Raw genomic sequence first — 17,709 nt, 5'->3', positions numbered from 1 at the left:
GGACAATGAAATCACGGTGTTCTTATTTCAATTTCCAGGAGTGTATTTCCATTTAACACCACACCCTCTGAATTATCTGCTGCCATTCGTACAATATAGTCTATGACTAAATTAAAAATTAGCGGAGACAGGGCATCTACCTGCTTAAGTCAGTTATTTATTACAAATTCTTCTGACCCCAATTTCCTCACGCGTACTCTACCTATTGTGTTTTTCAAACTCGCTTCCATAAGTCTAAATACTCCATTGAATGCTGTTCATAAATGGCAGTACGACAGGTCGAATCAGCAGACCGAAGTACAAATTCGGAGTTAGAGTGCATGTTAGAACCACGAAAATGCTCCTGCTGTCATACGAAATCGCACACCAGACCACAACTCCACGTGTAGGTGCAGTCTATATAGCACGCAGACAGGTTGGTTGCATGTCCTCAGCTGGCTTCCTTCTAATAGACACACGTCCATCACTGGCGCCGTGGCAGAACGAACTTTCATCAGAAAACAGAACAGACTTCCTTTCTGCTCTCCAATCAGCTCTCGCTCGACACCACTGAAGAGGCAAATGGTCGATAATTTGGAGTCAGTGGAGTGCACGCATCAGTGCAGCTACCTTGGAGGTGTCTTCGAAGTAACCGATATGTAACAGTTCGTAGTCTCATTGTGGTGTCAATTGCTGCTCAAATTGCTGCTGCAGCTGGAGTGCGATGTGCCAGAGCCCCACGCCGAACTCCATGAACGTCAGTCTCGGTAGCGCCCCATGGCAGTTCGAAGCCCGCTCTTCTTGCGACCGTGCGTTCCCTTGACCACCGATGCCAACAGTCATGTGCAGTGAGCACATTCCTACCAACTCTTGCTGTCGTATCACAAAAGGAACATCCAGCTTCTTGTAGCCCTATTACAAGTCCCCGTTCAAATACAGTTAGATGTTGATAATGGCGTCTTGGTCAATTTAAAGGCATTCTTAACTAAAATCAACTCACCACGTCCAGTCGCATAGGTAGCTAATGCTCACGGCCGTTACAGCGTCTTTCTAAAGCAAATCTTGTTTGCATCCTCATAGTTGCGCTGCTAGCGCGACTATAATGCGACTGGCTTGAAATACCAGTAGGTCTAGGGACATGCCTACCAACTTATTGTTTATGGCGCACAGCTCCTTCATGGCTTTGGGATTTTTCTCTGTCAGCGTGTTTTGGCAGCTTATGTCCCATTATTAACTTGTTCAAAATGGCTGCAAGCACTCTGGGACTTAACAGTACCCTAGATTTAGAACTAATTGAAGCTAACTAACATAAAGACATCACACACAACCATGCCCACGATTCTAACCTGCGACAGTAGCAGCAGCGCGGTTCCGGAGAGAAGCGCCTAGAACCGCTCGGCCACAGCGGCCGGCTATACCTGGTGTAGTTATGCTTGACCGCAAATGTAGATTCTTGTAAGCGTTGGTCACTTGTGTTTACAGGGCACAATTTCTCTTGCTTGACGTTAAGTAAGTATGATCTGTAAGTTATTTGTCATATAATTTTAATGTCTGTCTTGTACGTGTTTAACTGTCCGAGCTAAATCAAGCAGCTGCGTGATTCATGGGCCGAGTTCAAGCAAATCATTTTATGTTGGCTAATGCATCCATTTTACAGCTCACATTTAATTTTAATTTATTTCTGTTACCTGTGACGTAAAAATATAGATCTGCAAAAAATTATATGAAAAATGTGAAATGTTTTCTGGCATACTGAAAGGCAACATTTGAAACAGTCGTTTGATTAAATTCATTGAGGATTCAGTTACGATAAATTTTCAGTAGTTAATTGTTTAAGCTTATTTGTGTTATTATGTGCCTCTGAGGCAAAATGGAGGTGAAATATACATATTTGCTTTGCCGAGTACCTTACAACTCCCAGAGCTAAGCCCCCTACAATTCCTCCCACTTCTTAAAAACGAAAAATATCAGCCCTTGTTCGGATAGTTCAAAAATCAGTCTAACGGATCAGATGTGCCAGATGTTCGGCTGTCTCTGGAATCCCTTTGATGAAAAGTGATACAGACTGTTCACAATTTTTGTCACATAGGAAATATGCTGTTAGAAGTCAATATCAGTGGGCGTGATCCCATTTCATGTATTATGAGGACGAATGAGCGCTTCTGTATCCGTAAATACTATTCGTGTCGTAAATTTACATTGCAGTGTGTGCTGGTATAAGTGTGTGCCCCCCAAAAGATGGCTGCATACGATATGGTCGCTGTTCTTAATGGACTCCACTCCGGAACCTCAAAAAGAGCGATTATCAGTGGAAACTGCTAGGTGTTATTAGGAAATTTCTTCGAAGCCCTTTCAGAAGAAGTTTTGTGCTTGAGAGGCAAAGATAATTTAGTTCTAGTTTTATTCCTTATAGCTTTCTTATTTGTCGTCATTAACTACTTCTGAGAATATTAAGAAATTAAATTCGTCCACTGGTATAAAAACTGACAACTACGCACAGAAGCTATTTAATAGGTTGCCATGTCCGTAACGTTCCAAAAGGTACTCAAGTGTTCTAGGTAGACAGAAAACAGCGTGAAATGAACGATTTTGGGTTTGGAGAATCCGAAGTTCTCGAGTTGATCTGGTCAAGTAATGAGCAAGCTTTAACAATCGCTACTAGGTGCAGGGTGGTATAAATACAAGAAAGCCCTGGTTTGCATTTGAGACAGAACGGTTTTTAGTGGGCCACCACTGGGGCACATGCAGCATGTGAGATATCCTAATAACGACATGCAGTTCCTTAGTTATTTATAAAACTTTGACGAATCCTACTAATTACCACACCAGCACCTCCAACGATTCATGTAGGTCGTCGATTCGTAATAATCAGCTGGCACTAAGCACCAAAATGCTCTTAGTTGTTCAAAGCTATCTAAAGCAGTTGGGGTTCTGTAATAACGCCCGAAGAGGCTTCGGAAGGCCTAACGGTACCGACTCTCGTGTCATTCTTAGCCGATTGGCGTCACGGGATGCGGATATGGAAGGGCACGGAGTCGGTACACCTCTCTCCCGGCCGTTGACGGTTTTCGTGATCAGACCAGCAAGGGTATTTCAAAAGAATAGTTGCAGACATGCCCAAAAAAACGGCGGAATATTTTGTGATGGATACTGATTCATCATGGATTGATCTTAGATCAGAGCTATCAATTCTTGACATAAGGACAAGGTTCGGTGATTGTGTAGGATACTTAAACTGTTTTTGAGGAGTGGCATAAAATCATGTAAGAGACTGTAATTATGTAATAGGCGTATTTAAACTGTTTTAGCATGTAATTATCTGAACTGTTTCTTATTTAAATTGTTTTGTTAATTAAATTGCATTGTGTATTATTGAGAAAGAGCGGGAAACCGCGCATAGATACATTTTGAGAAAGAGCGGGAAACAGCGCGCAGTAATACATCTGTAATGGTAGCAGGGATTGTCTGCACCAAAAACCATTGTTGGCGGCGAGACCGCACTTTTGTAGCATTGAGCGTTGGAAGCGAGCAGTTGCGAGTAAGATGTGAGACGAGGCAGTCGTAGCTAGCGAGACATGAGAGGAGGTCGCTGTAAGCGAGGTATGAATTAACACTTTGAAAGAAGCGGTGTGCTCGCCAGCCACTCGCTATATGTAGCGCAATGCTAGTTTTTAAGAATTTTTGTAAAGAACTATGCCCCTTGTAATTGTTTGTCAAGATCGTTCTCAGAATATAGTTATGTAATTTTGATGGAAAATTAGGTATGTAGCGCAACGCTACTTTTTAAGAATTTTTGTAAAGAACTATACCCCTAGTAATTGTTTGTCAAGATCGTTCTCAGAATATAGTTAACTTCTACCAGATTAAATGCATTAAGAATTTTCTATCCCAAAATCATTCACGTAAATGCTTTACGGAATTTATTGTTATCTTAAAAGAAAAGTCTAAACTGAGCTTCAGCTTTTATCAAATCTAAATTAACTTCAACTTAAAGAATTCCAGTCACAAAGTATTATGAAACTCCACCAGCAGCTTATAATTATGTTAAAGAGAAGTAAGTATATTCATTCCACAGTTTGCTGTAGCAGTCAGATGGCGATCCAGTATAAATAATTAAAGGTAAGAATCAGTCTTAATAATTTCAGGTAACGACTGAGGGCCACGGCGACAACACATTTTATGTTTCGTCGTAATAATCAGCAGGTAGTCTTGACAGAGCAGCAGTTAAAAGATTTTAAGAGACGCAGCGTTCAGTCAGCAAGCAAACGTTCATCCAATATTAGACGGGAAGGTTTCAAGACATGTGACCATTTTATATGTTCTAAAAGTTTTATTTATACCTCAACTTTATTTGTGAATTTCGAGTAAATCTAATCTAAACGAAACACAGTCCAAACAGGCCTTCTAAGGCCCAACGGTACCGACCGGCCACCGTGTCATCCTCAGATCATAGGCGTAACTGGATGCGGATATAGAGAGGCATGTGGTCAGCACATTGCTCTCCCGGCCGAATGTCACTTTACGAGACCGGATCCGCTACTTCTCAATCAAGTAGCTCCTCAGTTTGCCTTACAAGGGTTGAGTGCACCCCGCCTGTCAACAGCGCTCGGGAGACCGCATGGTGACCCATCCAAATGCTAGCCCAGCCCGACAGCGCTTAACTTCGGTCATCTGACGGGAACCGGTGTCAACACTGCGGCAAGGCCGTTGGCTTTCAATGTGGCTTCATGTAAAAGTAACAAATATTTTCCTGTAGCACCGACCGGGGTGACGGAGCGGTTCTAGGAACTGTGCGACCACTACGGTTACAGGTTCGAATTCTGCCTAGGGCATGGATGTGTGTGATGTCCTTAGGTTAGATAGGTGTAAGTAGTTCTACGTTCTACGGGACTGATGACCTCAGAAGTTAAGTCCCATAGTGGTCAGAGCAATTTTTCCTCTAGTGACAATAGCAGCAGTTTTTTCTGTGTCATGAGTTTTCTGCCTGGTGGTTTTATGCGGCCCACCACGAATTCCAGTCCTGTGCTAACCTCTTCATTTCAGAGTAGCACTTGCACCTACGTCTTCAATTATTTACTGGATGTATTCCAATCTCTGTCTTCCTCTATACTTCTTGCCCTCTACATCTCCCTCTAGTACCATGGAGGTCATTCCCTCATGTCTCAACAGATGTCCCATCATCCTGTCCCTTCTCCTTATCAGTGTATTACACATATTCCTTTCCTCTCCGATTCTGCGTAGAACCTCCTCATTCTTTACCTTATTAGTCAACCCAATTCTCAACATTTCTCTGTAGCACCACATCTCAAACGCTTCGATTCTCTTCTCTTCCGGTTTTCTCACAGTCCATGTTTCACTACTGTAAAATGTTGTACTCCAACGTACGTTCTCAGAAATTTCTTCCTCACATTAAGGCCGATATTTAATATTAGCAGACTGCTCTTGGCCAGGAATGCCGTTTTTGCCATTGCTAGACTGCTTTTGATATCCTCCTTGCTCCGTCCATCATTGGTTATTTTACTGCCTAAACACCAGATTTCCTTAACTTCATCTACTTCGTGACCATCAATATTGATGTTAAGTTTCTCACTGTCCTCATTTATAATACTTTTCATTACCTTCGATTTTCTTCGATTTACTCTCAATCCATACTCTGTACTCATTAGACTGTTCACTCAGTTCAGCAGACAACGTAGTCCTTCTTCATTTTTATTTTCATTTCTACTACTTCTCATTACCTTCGTCTTTTTTAGATTTACTCTCAGTCCATACTCTGTACTCATTGGACTATTCACTCAGTTTCGTGTATGTTTCCCTAATTAATGAAGAGACCTATGACATGATTGGTAGGCCTTGGCTACAAAGCCTACTCATGTTATGTCTGCTTTTAATGGACACGAAATTATGATAACTGGCGTGTGCACTTTGCCAATAACTTTTCGTGACGGTATAAAGTGAGCTTTATCCCATGTAGTACGTTCCAGGGACAGTTCAAACATTTTAGGTTTATACTTGTTTCATTTGTTCTGCCTGTGCACACAATATATTGTGTTACAAACCAGTTTTTCAGTACCTCATACTAATTTTACAGACGTAAGCAAAAATTACACAGAGCTTCCTGAAACCTGATTTCTTTTTCTTTCATTCATCATTATGTCGATTGGTTTGATTTGACCCCTCATGAATTCCTCTCCTATGCCAACCTCATGTCAAAGTAACACTTGGAACCTACGTCCATTATTATTGGCTCGATGTTTCCCAACCTCTGTCTGCTTCCACAATTTTTAACCTCTACAGCTCCCTTAAGTACTTACAATGGAAGACATTCCCTGATGTTTATCATGGAGTGGGGTGAGAGATGCTGAGCTCTGGCGTAGTCTTCTAGCAGCCGCGACGTATGAAAGCTCTTGAAGGCGCGTCTTCACCGACACATCTCATTCGTGGCTGCATCTCGCAATGACTGAGATCAGCTTGTGGTTCCGTCATGAAGGACTAACCTTAACCCGGGACATTACCCGTCAGACGGCAACACAATAGTGTTCCACCTAGAGTAGAACGGCACCTAGTAAACACGGTTGTAGAGAGCAGATGTGGATGGCATGTATGAGGAGTCTGTTACGAAAGACGACTGTTACATTGTAGGTTAACCATGAAACAGTACGTAATATCCTCATCCCAAAAAGGGAGACCTAACTTAATTTTTCTTTCAGTTGTGACGTGCGAACAAACAACTGGGTATGCTCTTAGTATACGAGATATTTCGAAAAGCGATCACATTTAACTCTAATCACTGATGTACAGTTCAGACTTCAAATAAAGTCGAACCTTTGGCGTTAGTGTGTCTTGAGTGTGGAATTTAGAACTTACTTGTCAGTTGTAGCACGTGGTACGAACTAAGAAATTATAGTAGTTTGAAAGGAAGGGTACGTATGTTTGTATTTAACAAAGAGACAAATAGCTGGTAAGAAATGTAATGTATGTTTTGAAATTATATACTTATATCCCATAACATAGCAACAACAATGTTTCAAAATGTAGTGTTATATATTTTTAATGGTGTAGATATTAGAATAGCAAATAATACACGTTTACCGACTACAGTAGTTCAGTCGGTAAGTGTGAGACAACAAATCCAAACTTGCAAGGTTTAATCCACAGCTCTTACAAGGACTTTTTTTGTCACCTGTCTTTTCTTCTGTATCTCGCAATGGTCTGTATAAGTGGAAAACGCCGAGTAACACTGGCTCGCCGTGCACGGAGAAGCGATTGTTCCTCTATAGCTGCTTGGATTAGTTAGTTGACAGCTCGAACTGCACGCCACCTACAAGACGACCATACAGCTCTATAGCTGTGTGGTGTTAGAAACAACCCTCGGGTTATTAGAGACAGCTTAACCTTTTGCCATGACAAAAATGTGTTATCCACTGTAAGACGTGTTAATTTCGGCTTATACATTACCTGACTCTTTTCTGATGTAACAGCGTTTTTGGTCTGGACACATTTCAAGAGATTTAAAAGGTCATCAGTTCGTTTAACTTACGCTAGTTAGTGTTGAGAAATAAATGCACAGTGGAGGCACAGATTTGGTTGTTTATCAGACGATGATCTCGTTGACAAACTCCTTCTCCTAGTTTAATAGTCGCGTAACGAACTGCGTTTTATTATTCGAATGTTATGTTTTTGTGACCTGGTACTTTACCACTCCAAGCTCCTCGCTTGCTATAGTTGTTGTCTGTTGTAGCAAGTCGAGATTAACTTTACGAGGAGGTCGAATGAACATCTATTACAAACAGACTTACATTTCCAATATCTTTGCTACTAGGATTGAAAGTATTTCAGAAGAAGTTTTGGGTTTATATTTTCATTCAGAGCCTCAAAAATGTAGACCTTACGGGTATTTTTTGCTCAATTTTTGTATTATATTTGGTGTGAACGTCATCTTTCCCCAGTAAGGAATAATTACGTTCTCTCTTAGTTGTATACAGAAGTGCAGAGGAACTTATGTATCTATTTGTTTAGCTTACACTATGTGATCAAAAGTTTCCCGACAACCCCCAAAAACATACTTTTTCATATTCGAAGCACTGTGCTGCCACCTATTGCCGGGTAATCTATATCAGCGACCTCGGTAGTCATTAGACATCGTAAGAGAGCAGAATGGAGTGCTGCCCGGAACTCATGGACTTCGAACGTGGTCAGGTGATTGGGTGTCACTTGTATCATACGTCTGTACGCGAGATTTCCACACTCCCAAACATACCTAGGTCCACTGTTTCCGATGTGATCGTGAAGTGCAAACGTGACGGGACACGTACAGCACAAAAGCGTACAGGCCTACCTCGTCTGTTCACTGACAGAGAGCGTCGACAGTTCAAGAGGGTCGTGATGTGTAATAGGCAGACATCTATCCAGACCACCACAGAGGAATTCCTAACTGCATCATGATCCACTGCAAATATGACAGGTAGGAGGTGAGAGAACTTGGTTTTCATGGTCGAGCGGCTGCTCATAAGTCACACATGACACCGGTAAATGCCAAACGACGCCTTGCGTGGTCTAAGGAGCCTAAACACTGGACGACTGCCAATGCGTGTAGTGCCAACAGTAAAATTCGGGTGCGGTGGTGTTATGGTGTGGTCGTGTTTTTCATGGAGTGGGCTTGCACCCATCGTTTTGCGTGGCACTATCATAGCACAGGCCTACATTGATGTTTTAAGCACCTTCTTGCTTCCCAGTTTTGAAGAGCAATTCGGGGATAGCGGTTGCATCTTTCAACACGATAGGGCACCTGTTCATAATGCACGACAGTTACATCCCTCTAATGGACTGACCTGCACAGAGTCCTGACCTGAATCCTATAGAACACCGTTGGGACGTTTGGGAACGCCGACTTCGTGCCAGGTCTCACCGACCAACATCGATACCTCTCCTCAGTGCAGCACTCCGTGAAGAACGGGCTGCCATTACCGAAGAAACCTTTCAGCACCTGATTGAACGTATGCTTGCGGGAATTCCAGCATAACCCATGGAGGGCGGCAGGAGCTTGTAAGTCATTTTCAGCCAGGTGACGGATGCTTTTGATCACTTAGTGTAGGTAATGGCCAGAAGGAGGTTCATAGATGATAAAGGTTTCGCGCATTGAATGTGTTCGACGGGATGGCTTTAATTTGGCATCTCTCTTTTTAGTCCAGGCGAGAAAGTCCTTTTGCCAGCCTTTATTGTTATTACTTAACGAAGGAACTGAACAATCCAGTGTTGCTGGGTCATTAAAGATATTAAGGAAATCGTGGTTATTGTCAGTTGGATCGAAGTGGCCCTCTCAGTGAATCGCCTCGTTCCAGTGTCGTGTGGCATAACGTCACAGCGGACAGTCCAACAGACGCAATTACCGCGTGAAGCCGCTGACGCCAGCGCCAGGTTGCGCAGAATAATTGCAAAATGTGCCGCCGCCCTTCTGGCTGCTGGCCCACTTTTATTTGTTGGGTCTGCCGTCCGCCCTCTCTCTATCTGTCTCAGTCACTCAGTGCTTTATTTTTCCTCGCTGTGCCACTGCCCTCTGCTCTTTTTTAATTTTTCTTTCCCTTTTTTGGATGGCCTGCGACGGCGACAGCAAATTGTGAAATGTGAGCGCGCGGCCTGTGACGCTGGCCTGCACGCGCCGATAAATCTCGCGACGTTGTCTGCACTGCTCTGCACCAGGTGGCGGTCTCTACTGCGCATGCGCGCGGGCTTCTGTATTAGCAGGTGGGGAACGGAAGGGAAGGGCGCCTCCGCCGAAACACTCGTGCACATTTCTGAAATACGGGGGAGGGAGAAGGATAGAGAGAGAGAGAGAGAGAGAGAGAGAGAGACGGTAAAAATGTGTGGGACAGTTTCAGCTCGAAATAATTCAGAGCGTTATTCGGGCGCGTAATCTTTCAACAGCTCTGGGCTATGTACTCGACGGAGGGACCGAGTCTGAATTTTCCCTCAGTGATGTTTCTCTCCCGGATAGAAAAAAAAGAGCAAAACGGATTTCAAGGCGTCTCCACTACATAGTAATTTTATAAACAAGCGAAAAAAGCGATGAGTATTCAGGTAACAGACGTCCCTCTAATTTATTTTTCTGGCGCTTACTTTCTTACAGTAAGATACTGTGTGTAAACATTTTCTTTTATTTCTGATAAGAGATTTTTTGTTATTATTATATACAGAAACAGTCTTTGCTCAAAACCTGTAGCTGTTGAATGTTTTCTGTCTGCATAACCAAACGTTTATTTAACGCACAGAACGCCGTACATATAATTACCATTATTTGACTCCAATGGTTATACACAAGCATGGTCTCCAAGTAGTACCAGGAGGAATCACAATGGTTTTGTGTAAATATGTGAGTAGACAGGCTAGTACTACTCTGAAGAGTATACGGGTCCATGAGAAGTAACATTAGTGGTAAAAAGTGTCATCAGACAGAGGGACTGAACATCCCGCAAATGGAAAACGGAAATGAACGTTAGGCTTCATTGACCGAGAGGCCCCTTGTGGGGCAGGTCTGGCCGCCTTGGTGCAGGTCTTAATACATTCGACGACACATTGGGTGATCTGAGCGCCGGATGGGGATAAAATGATGATGAAGACAACGTAAAACTCAGTCCCTGTGCGGAGAAAATCCACGACCCAGCCGGGAATCGAATCCGGGCCCGTAGGACTGCAATGCATCACGCTGATAACGCAGCTATCGGGGTGGACATCCCACAAACGAACTGTGGCCAATACCTACACTTTTTGAAAACTAGGTTATAAGGGATGTTGTCCCAATGATGATTTCTTTGACGATGACGTGCAGGGCGTCACAGTGTGACATGGAATTCTGCAGCTTTCATTGGTTACTATTATGCCACTACTAATTTTACAAAGAAACAGCTGGAGTACAGTATGTCTTTGGAATATTATTGCAAACCTTCAAAAACGCTCTCAGGAAAAAAGTCGCACGCATCACGAAGGAATAATCCGAATGGGGTGGAAATTATGAGAGGTGATATTCATGTATAGACAAGCAGGTTAGAATCCCACCGATGTGCGGGACGTCTCCAGACGCAGCTTGAGCCTGGATTCTCACTGACTGGAGCAGAATTGTCTTCAGTGATCAGTTCCGCTATAAACTGAGCCCCAAAGCCCAACGAAAACGCGTCTGGAAACGTCCCGGAAAGCGGAGGGATACCAACCTGCTTGTCGACCGCCATACGGCCCGAGAACCAGGAGTAGTGGCGTGGGGTGCCTTTTCTTTCCATACCAGGACCCCCTTGGTTGTCATCCGAGGCAACGATGAAATAGGCGATGAAGGAAAATGTTACATACATGCGAAAATTATGCGCTTTAAGTATGACGAAGCATACTTGGTTTATGATACCATGTTGTAACCTCCCCCTCATTTATCGACCTTAATGACAGTGAAAAATTAAACCACGTGTACCTAATGGAAATTTGGGAAAAGCAATCGTCACCGAAATTAACCTGTCGGTAAAGAGGGAGGAAAGGGTTACATGTTGGTGAAAGGAAAAATGCAAATGAGACTGGTGGAAATTAATTTTGAAAAGGGGTAAAGTTAATAAAGAAAGTAAATGTGCGGCCGTTACGTTAACAATTAACTAGCGGTAATTAGATATTTGAGATTTAGGGGAAATTACGGTCGCCAGTCCTATGGACAATTACTATAGTAACTAAAATTAATAGTGAGCTTTGTTTCTGAAGCACATCGAAATTCAGTCAAATACGGTTAGTATTGGGCTACCTCAACAATCATTTCAAAAGCTACTTGAATCTACGCAATTTAGAAATAAGAGATTTAACTTTGAACTTGAATTAAATGATTCTGAACAATTGTCAACAGTAAAATTTAGTACGTCCCAAGCTGAGCTAGTCACACGTAAGCTAAAATACGGTAACAAAACTCGCACTCATAATTTGTGCTTGTGTAATCTAAATATTGTAGCCAGCTATGAATAGTTTAACTGAACTTTGAAATTAAAGCAGTGAAATGGAATAATATTACTTTAATGCTGGCGTTTGAATTTGAACGACACTCGGGTTCATTCCTGAAAAGGAAGGGACCCTGCATAGTAATGCAATTGGGACAATGAGCAACAAATGTTCATGCTAAGTTGCTGTAATTATAGTTACGAAAATGGAACAGTTTGAAAAGCTGAGGTCTGCCACACAGTTCTAAAACTTTACGTTCTTCCAGTCTTCCTTGTTGGTTGATTGAAGGTTTGAAGTCGTCGGGCGAGGAGGTGGCGACAGTCACTCATTGTCGGCCGTCGCTGGCAAAGGAAACCACTGCATTAAAGACACGTAACGTGTATCCACAGGACATGTAGCCAGCAGTTGAAGATGGGTCATGATGCTCTCTCCATTGGCAAAAGATTCTGGAATAGTTCCCCATTCGGATCTCCGGGAGAGGACTGCCAAGGGGGAGGTTACCATGAGAAAAAGATTGAATAATCAACGAAAGGATAATGTTCCACGAGTCGGGGCGTGGAATGTCAGAAGTTTGAACGTGGTAGGGAAACTAGAAAATCTGAAAAGAGAAATGCAAAGGCTCAATCTAGATATAGTAGGGGTCAGTGAAGTGATGTGGAAGGAAGACAAGGACTTCAGGTAACATGAGTATCGGGTAATGTCAACAGCAGCAGAAAATGGTATAACAGGTGTAGGATTCGTTATGAATAGGAAGGTAGGGCAGAGGGTGTGTTACTGTGAACAGCTCAGTGACCGGGTTCTTCTTATCAGAATCGACAGGAGACCAACACCGACAACGATAGTTCAGGTATACATGCCGACTTCGCAAGCTGAAGATGAACAGATAGAGAGAGTGTATGAGGATATTGAAAGGGTAATGCAGTATGTAAAGGGGGACGAAAATCTAATAGTCATGGGCGACTAGAATGCAGTTGTAGGGGAAGGAGTAGAAGGAAAGGTTACAGGAGAATATGGGTTTGGGACAAGGAATGAAAGAGGAGAAAAACTTATTGAGTTCTGTAACAAGTTTCAGCTAGTAATAGCAAATACCCTGTTCAAGAATCACAAGAGGAGGAGGTATACTTGGAAAAGGCCGGGAGATACGGGAAGATTTCAATTAGATTACATCATGGTCCGACAGAGATTCCGAAATCAGATACTGGATTGTAAGGCGTAATCATGAGCAGATATAGACTCAGATCACATTACAGTAGTGCTGAAGAGTAGGCTGAAGTTCAAGACATTAGTCAGGAAGAATCAATACGCTAAGAAGTGGGGTACGGAAGTTTTAAGGAATGACGAGATACGTTTGAAGTTCTCTAACGCTATAGATACAGCAATAAGGAATAGCGCAGTAGGTAACACAATTGAAGAGGAATGGACGTATCTAAAAAGGGCCATCACAGAAGTTGGGAAGGGAAACATAGGTACAAAGAAGGTAGCTGCGCAGAAACCATGGGTAACAGAAGAGTAGGCTGAAGTTCAAGACATTAGTCAGGAAGAATCAATACGCTAAGAAGTGGGGTACGGAAGTTTTAAGGAATGACGAGATACGTTTGAAGTTCTCTAACGCTATAGATACAGCAATAAGGAATAGCGCAGTAGGTAACACAATTGAAGAGGAATGGACGTCTCTAAAAAGGGCCATCACAGAAGTTGGGAAGGGAAACATAGGTACAAAGAAGGTAGCTGCGCAGAAACCATGGGTAACAGAAGAAATACTTCAGTTGATTGGTGAAACATGTTCTGGGAAAATCAGGAATACAGAAATACAAGTAGCTGAGGAATGAAATAAATAGGAAGTGCAGGGAAGCTAAAACGAAATGGCTGCAGGAAAATTGTGAAGACATGGATGGTTCAAATGGCTCTGAGCACTATGGGACTCAACTGCTGTGGTCATTAGTCCTGCAGGAAACTTTTTTTCTGAATGAAAATGTACTCCAAACATGGTTCGACGAAGTCGTCATCTCAAAACGTGATTTCTAGAGTCACCGAATCGAGAAGTTACGCCAGCAGCGGTAGACGGTTCAGATGGCTCTAAGCACTATGGGACTTAACATCTGAGGTCATCAGTCCCCGAGACTTAGAAGTACTTAAACCTAACTAACCTAAGGACATCACACACATCCATGCCCGAGGCAGGATTCGAACCTGCGACCGTAGCAGTCGCACGGTTCCGGACTGCGCGCCTAGAACCGCGAGACCACCGTGGCCGGCGAAGACATGGAAAAAGATATGATTGTCGGAAGGACAGACTCAGCATACAGGAAAGTCAAAACAACCTTTGGCGACATTAAAAGCAACGGTGGTAACATTAAGAGTGCAACGGGAATTCCACTGTTAAATGCAGAGGAGAGAGCAGATAGGTGGAAAGAATACATTGTTAGCCTCTATGAGGGTGAAGATTTGTCTGATGTGATAGAAGAAGAAACAGGAGTCGATTTAGAAGAGATGGGTGATCCAGTATTAGAATCGGAATTTAAAGAGCTTTGGAGGACCTACGGGCAAATAAGGCAAAAGGGATAGATAACATTCCATCTGAATTTCTAAAATCATTAGGGGAAGTGGCAACAAAACGACTATTCACGTTGGTGTGTAGAATATATGAGTCTGGCGACATACCATCTGACTTTCGGAAAAGCATCATCCACACAATTCCGAAGACGGCAAGAGCTGACAAGTGCGAGAATTATCGCACAATCAGCTTAACAGCTCATGCATCGAAGCTGCTTAAAAGAATAATATAAAGAAGAATGGAAAAGGAAATTGAGAATGCGCTAGGTGACGATCAGTTGGGCTTTACGAAAAGTAAAGGCACGAGAGAGGCAATTCTGATGTTACGGCTAATAATGGAAACAAGGCTAAAGAAAAATCAAGACACGTTCATAGGATTTGTCGACCTGGAAAAAGCGTTCGACAATATGAAGTGGTGCAAGCTGTTCGAGATTCTGAAAAACGTAGGGGTAAGCTATAGGAAGAGACGGGTCATATAACAATATGTACAACAACCAAGAGGGAATAATGAGAGTATTCGTTTAAGAACTAAGTGCTCTTATTAAGAAGGGTGTAAGACAAGGCTGTAGCCTTTCGCCCCTACTCTTCAATCTGTACAATGAGGAAGCAATGATGGAAATAAAAGAAAGGTTCAGGAGTGGAATTAAAATACAAGGTGAAAGGATATCAATGATACGATTCGCTGATGACATTGCCATCCTGAGTGAAAGTGAAGAAGAATTAAATGATCTGCTGAACTGTATGAACAGTCTAATGAGTACACAGTATGGTTTGAGAGGAAATCGGAGAAAGACGAATGTAATGAGTAGTAGTAGAAATGAGAACAGCGAGAAACTGAAGATCAGGATTGATGGTCACGAAGTGAATGAAGTTAAGGAATTCGGCTACCTAGGCAGTAAAATAACCAATGACGGACGGTGCAAGGAGGACATTAAAAGCAGACTCGCTATGGCAAAAAAGGCGTTTCAGGTAAAGAGAAGTCAACTAATACCAAATACCGGCCTTAATTTGAGGAAGAAATTTCTGAGGATGTACGTCTGGAGTACAGCATTGTATGGTAGTGAAACATGGACTGTGGTAAAACCGGAACATAAGAGAATCGAAGCATTTGAGATGTGGTGCTATAGACGAATGTTGAAAATTAGGTGGACTGAGAAGGTAAGGAATGAGTAGGTTCTACGCAGAATCCGAGAGGAAAGGAATATATGGAAAATACTGATAAGGAGAAGGGACAGGATGATAGGACATCTGCTAAGACACGAGGGAATGACTTCCGTGGTACTAGAGGGAGCTGTAGAGGGCAAAAACTGTAAGGGTAGACAGAGATTGGAATACGTCAAGCAAATAATTGAGGACGTAGGTTGCAAGTGCTACTCTGAGATGAAGAGGTTAGCGCAGGAAAGGAATTCGAGGCGGGCCGCATCAAACCAGTCAGTAGACTGATGACAAAAAAAAAAAGGTGTATGCAAGGGTCATCTTGCTAACACTGCTACAGTTCAAAATGAACTGCCATGCCGTAGCTACAAATATTTGTGTTGCAGGCCCGCCAAATATCGCTCCTGTAGGCGTACGCATCTTCTTCAATGATGTAATTGTATGATGTAAAATAAAATGAAGAATACAATCAATTAAGTCTGTAGTAGGCTTACCCGGTGTAAAAGTAATTACGAAATGTAATAAATGAAGACACAAATGAAATTAGATCCCCAAAAAGGAAAAAATTAAGTAAAAATAATGCCGATACGGTCTACTGGTGAACATTAGATGAAAATGTTAAGGCATAAGTAATGTCCAGCTGACGGAGTGCATAGATAACATAAAATTGACGAAAACAAATAGCCGAAGAAGCTCAAAGAATGAAAAGATATTGCTTCAAACTACCAGTGCCCTCAACTGGCGCTACCGCCAGAATGCCGCCTAGGCGAAGTGGTTGCAGGCGCTCTGGAGGATTATGGTCATGGCCTGTCAACCGCCTGGGGATTTTGACGGTCTGACACGCCATCTGGACACAATATGCACGATATACCTGAGGGGCGACATCCAGTAACTCTGTCAATCAACGTCAAGCCGATAACTGTTACATAAGAGCCAGAGTTGGACAAAGGTGTTAATGACTTGCTCAATTGGTGAAGCACTTTTTTGTCTTAAGGATAATAACTGAAGATGCATTGGTTCTTACATAGCCATTGTCTTAAGGATAATAAGTGACGATGCATTGATTCTTACATAGCCATATTACATCGTAATATCTCTTAACCCATTACAATTAATAGCATGTTAAAACTTCTGAATCTCCTCCCTAGATGTCTTAATAGTCTTTGATCCCGTCACTGATTCGGAAATATAGCTTTCGAATGGGAATGTGGTCGCTTTATAGATGTGACATGTCTTATCTCTTTGCCATTCAGTCCCGTTTGTGGTCTCTTAACGTTTTTAAATCTATCATTTTTGCGGTGTTTCCCTACGCACATGAGCAAGCCAAACTCCGTGTGAGAATAATTATGAATCAAAGGACTGCTAATATAAGGATAATGAAATTAAAGTTCACAATGGTGTGCCTATAGTCATATGTTTGCTGAATAAACTGTTCAAACGGCTCTGAGCACTATGGGACTTAACATCTAAGGTCATCAGTCCCCTAGAACTTAGAACTACTTAAACCTAACTAACCTAAGGACATCACACACATCCATGCCTGAGGCAGGATTCGAACCTGAAAACAGTAGCGGTCGCGCGGTTCCAGACTGTAGCGCCTACAACCGCTCGGCTGAATAAACTGTTTTTCTTAGTCTTAAACACATGTTTTGCCAAATCGATCCATCTCTTCACCCCCATTAAGCGTCTGTTGCCTCCGTAAGAGATAAGAAAATCACATGATCAATTCTGACGACATAAATTTTTGTATTGGTTTTAATTTCTTCCACATTTTGCCGTTTTGCCGTTATTTTGGTTTACCATCGATCCACTTTTACTTTCAGTAGCTTGAAGAGTGCCTGATAGAACTTCAAGCGGTCTAATCATTTCATCTCCGGAGTCTGTTACTATAACGGTGTCATTTGCAAATCTAAAAAAATAAAAAATAAAAATTAAAAGAATCCTTTAACCGTTAGATTCTACATCTAAGATATCTACATCTACATCATTACTCTACAATCCGCAATTAACTGCCCGACAGAGGGTTCACCGAATCGCCGTTTGGCTACTTCTCTACCGTTCCTC

Source organism: Schistocerca gregaria, chromosome 2 (assembly GCF_023897955.1).
Source record: "Schistocerca gregaria isolate iqSchGreg1 chromosome 2, iqSchGreg1.2, whole genome shotgun sequence".
NCBI lineage: Eukaryota > Metazoa > Arthropoda > Insecta > Orthoptera > Acrididae > Schistocerca > Schistocerca gregaria.
Note: the sequence above shows the minus strand (reverse complement) of the source record.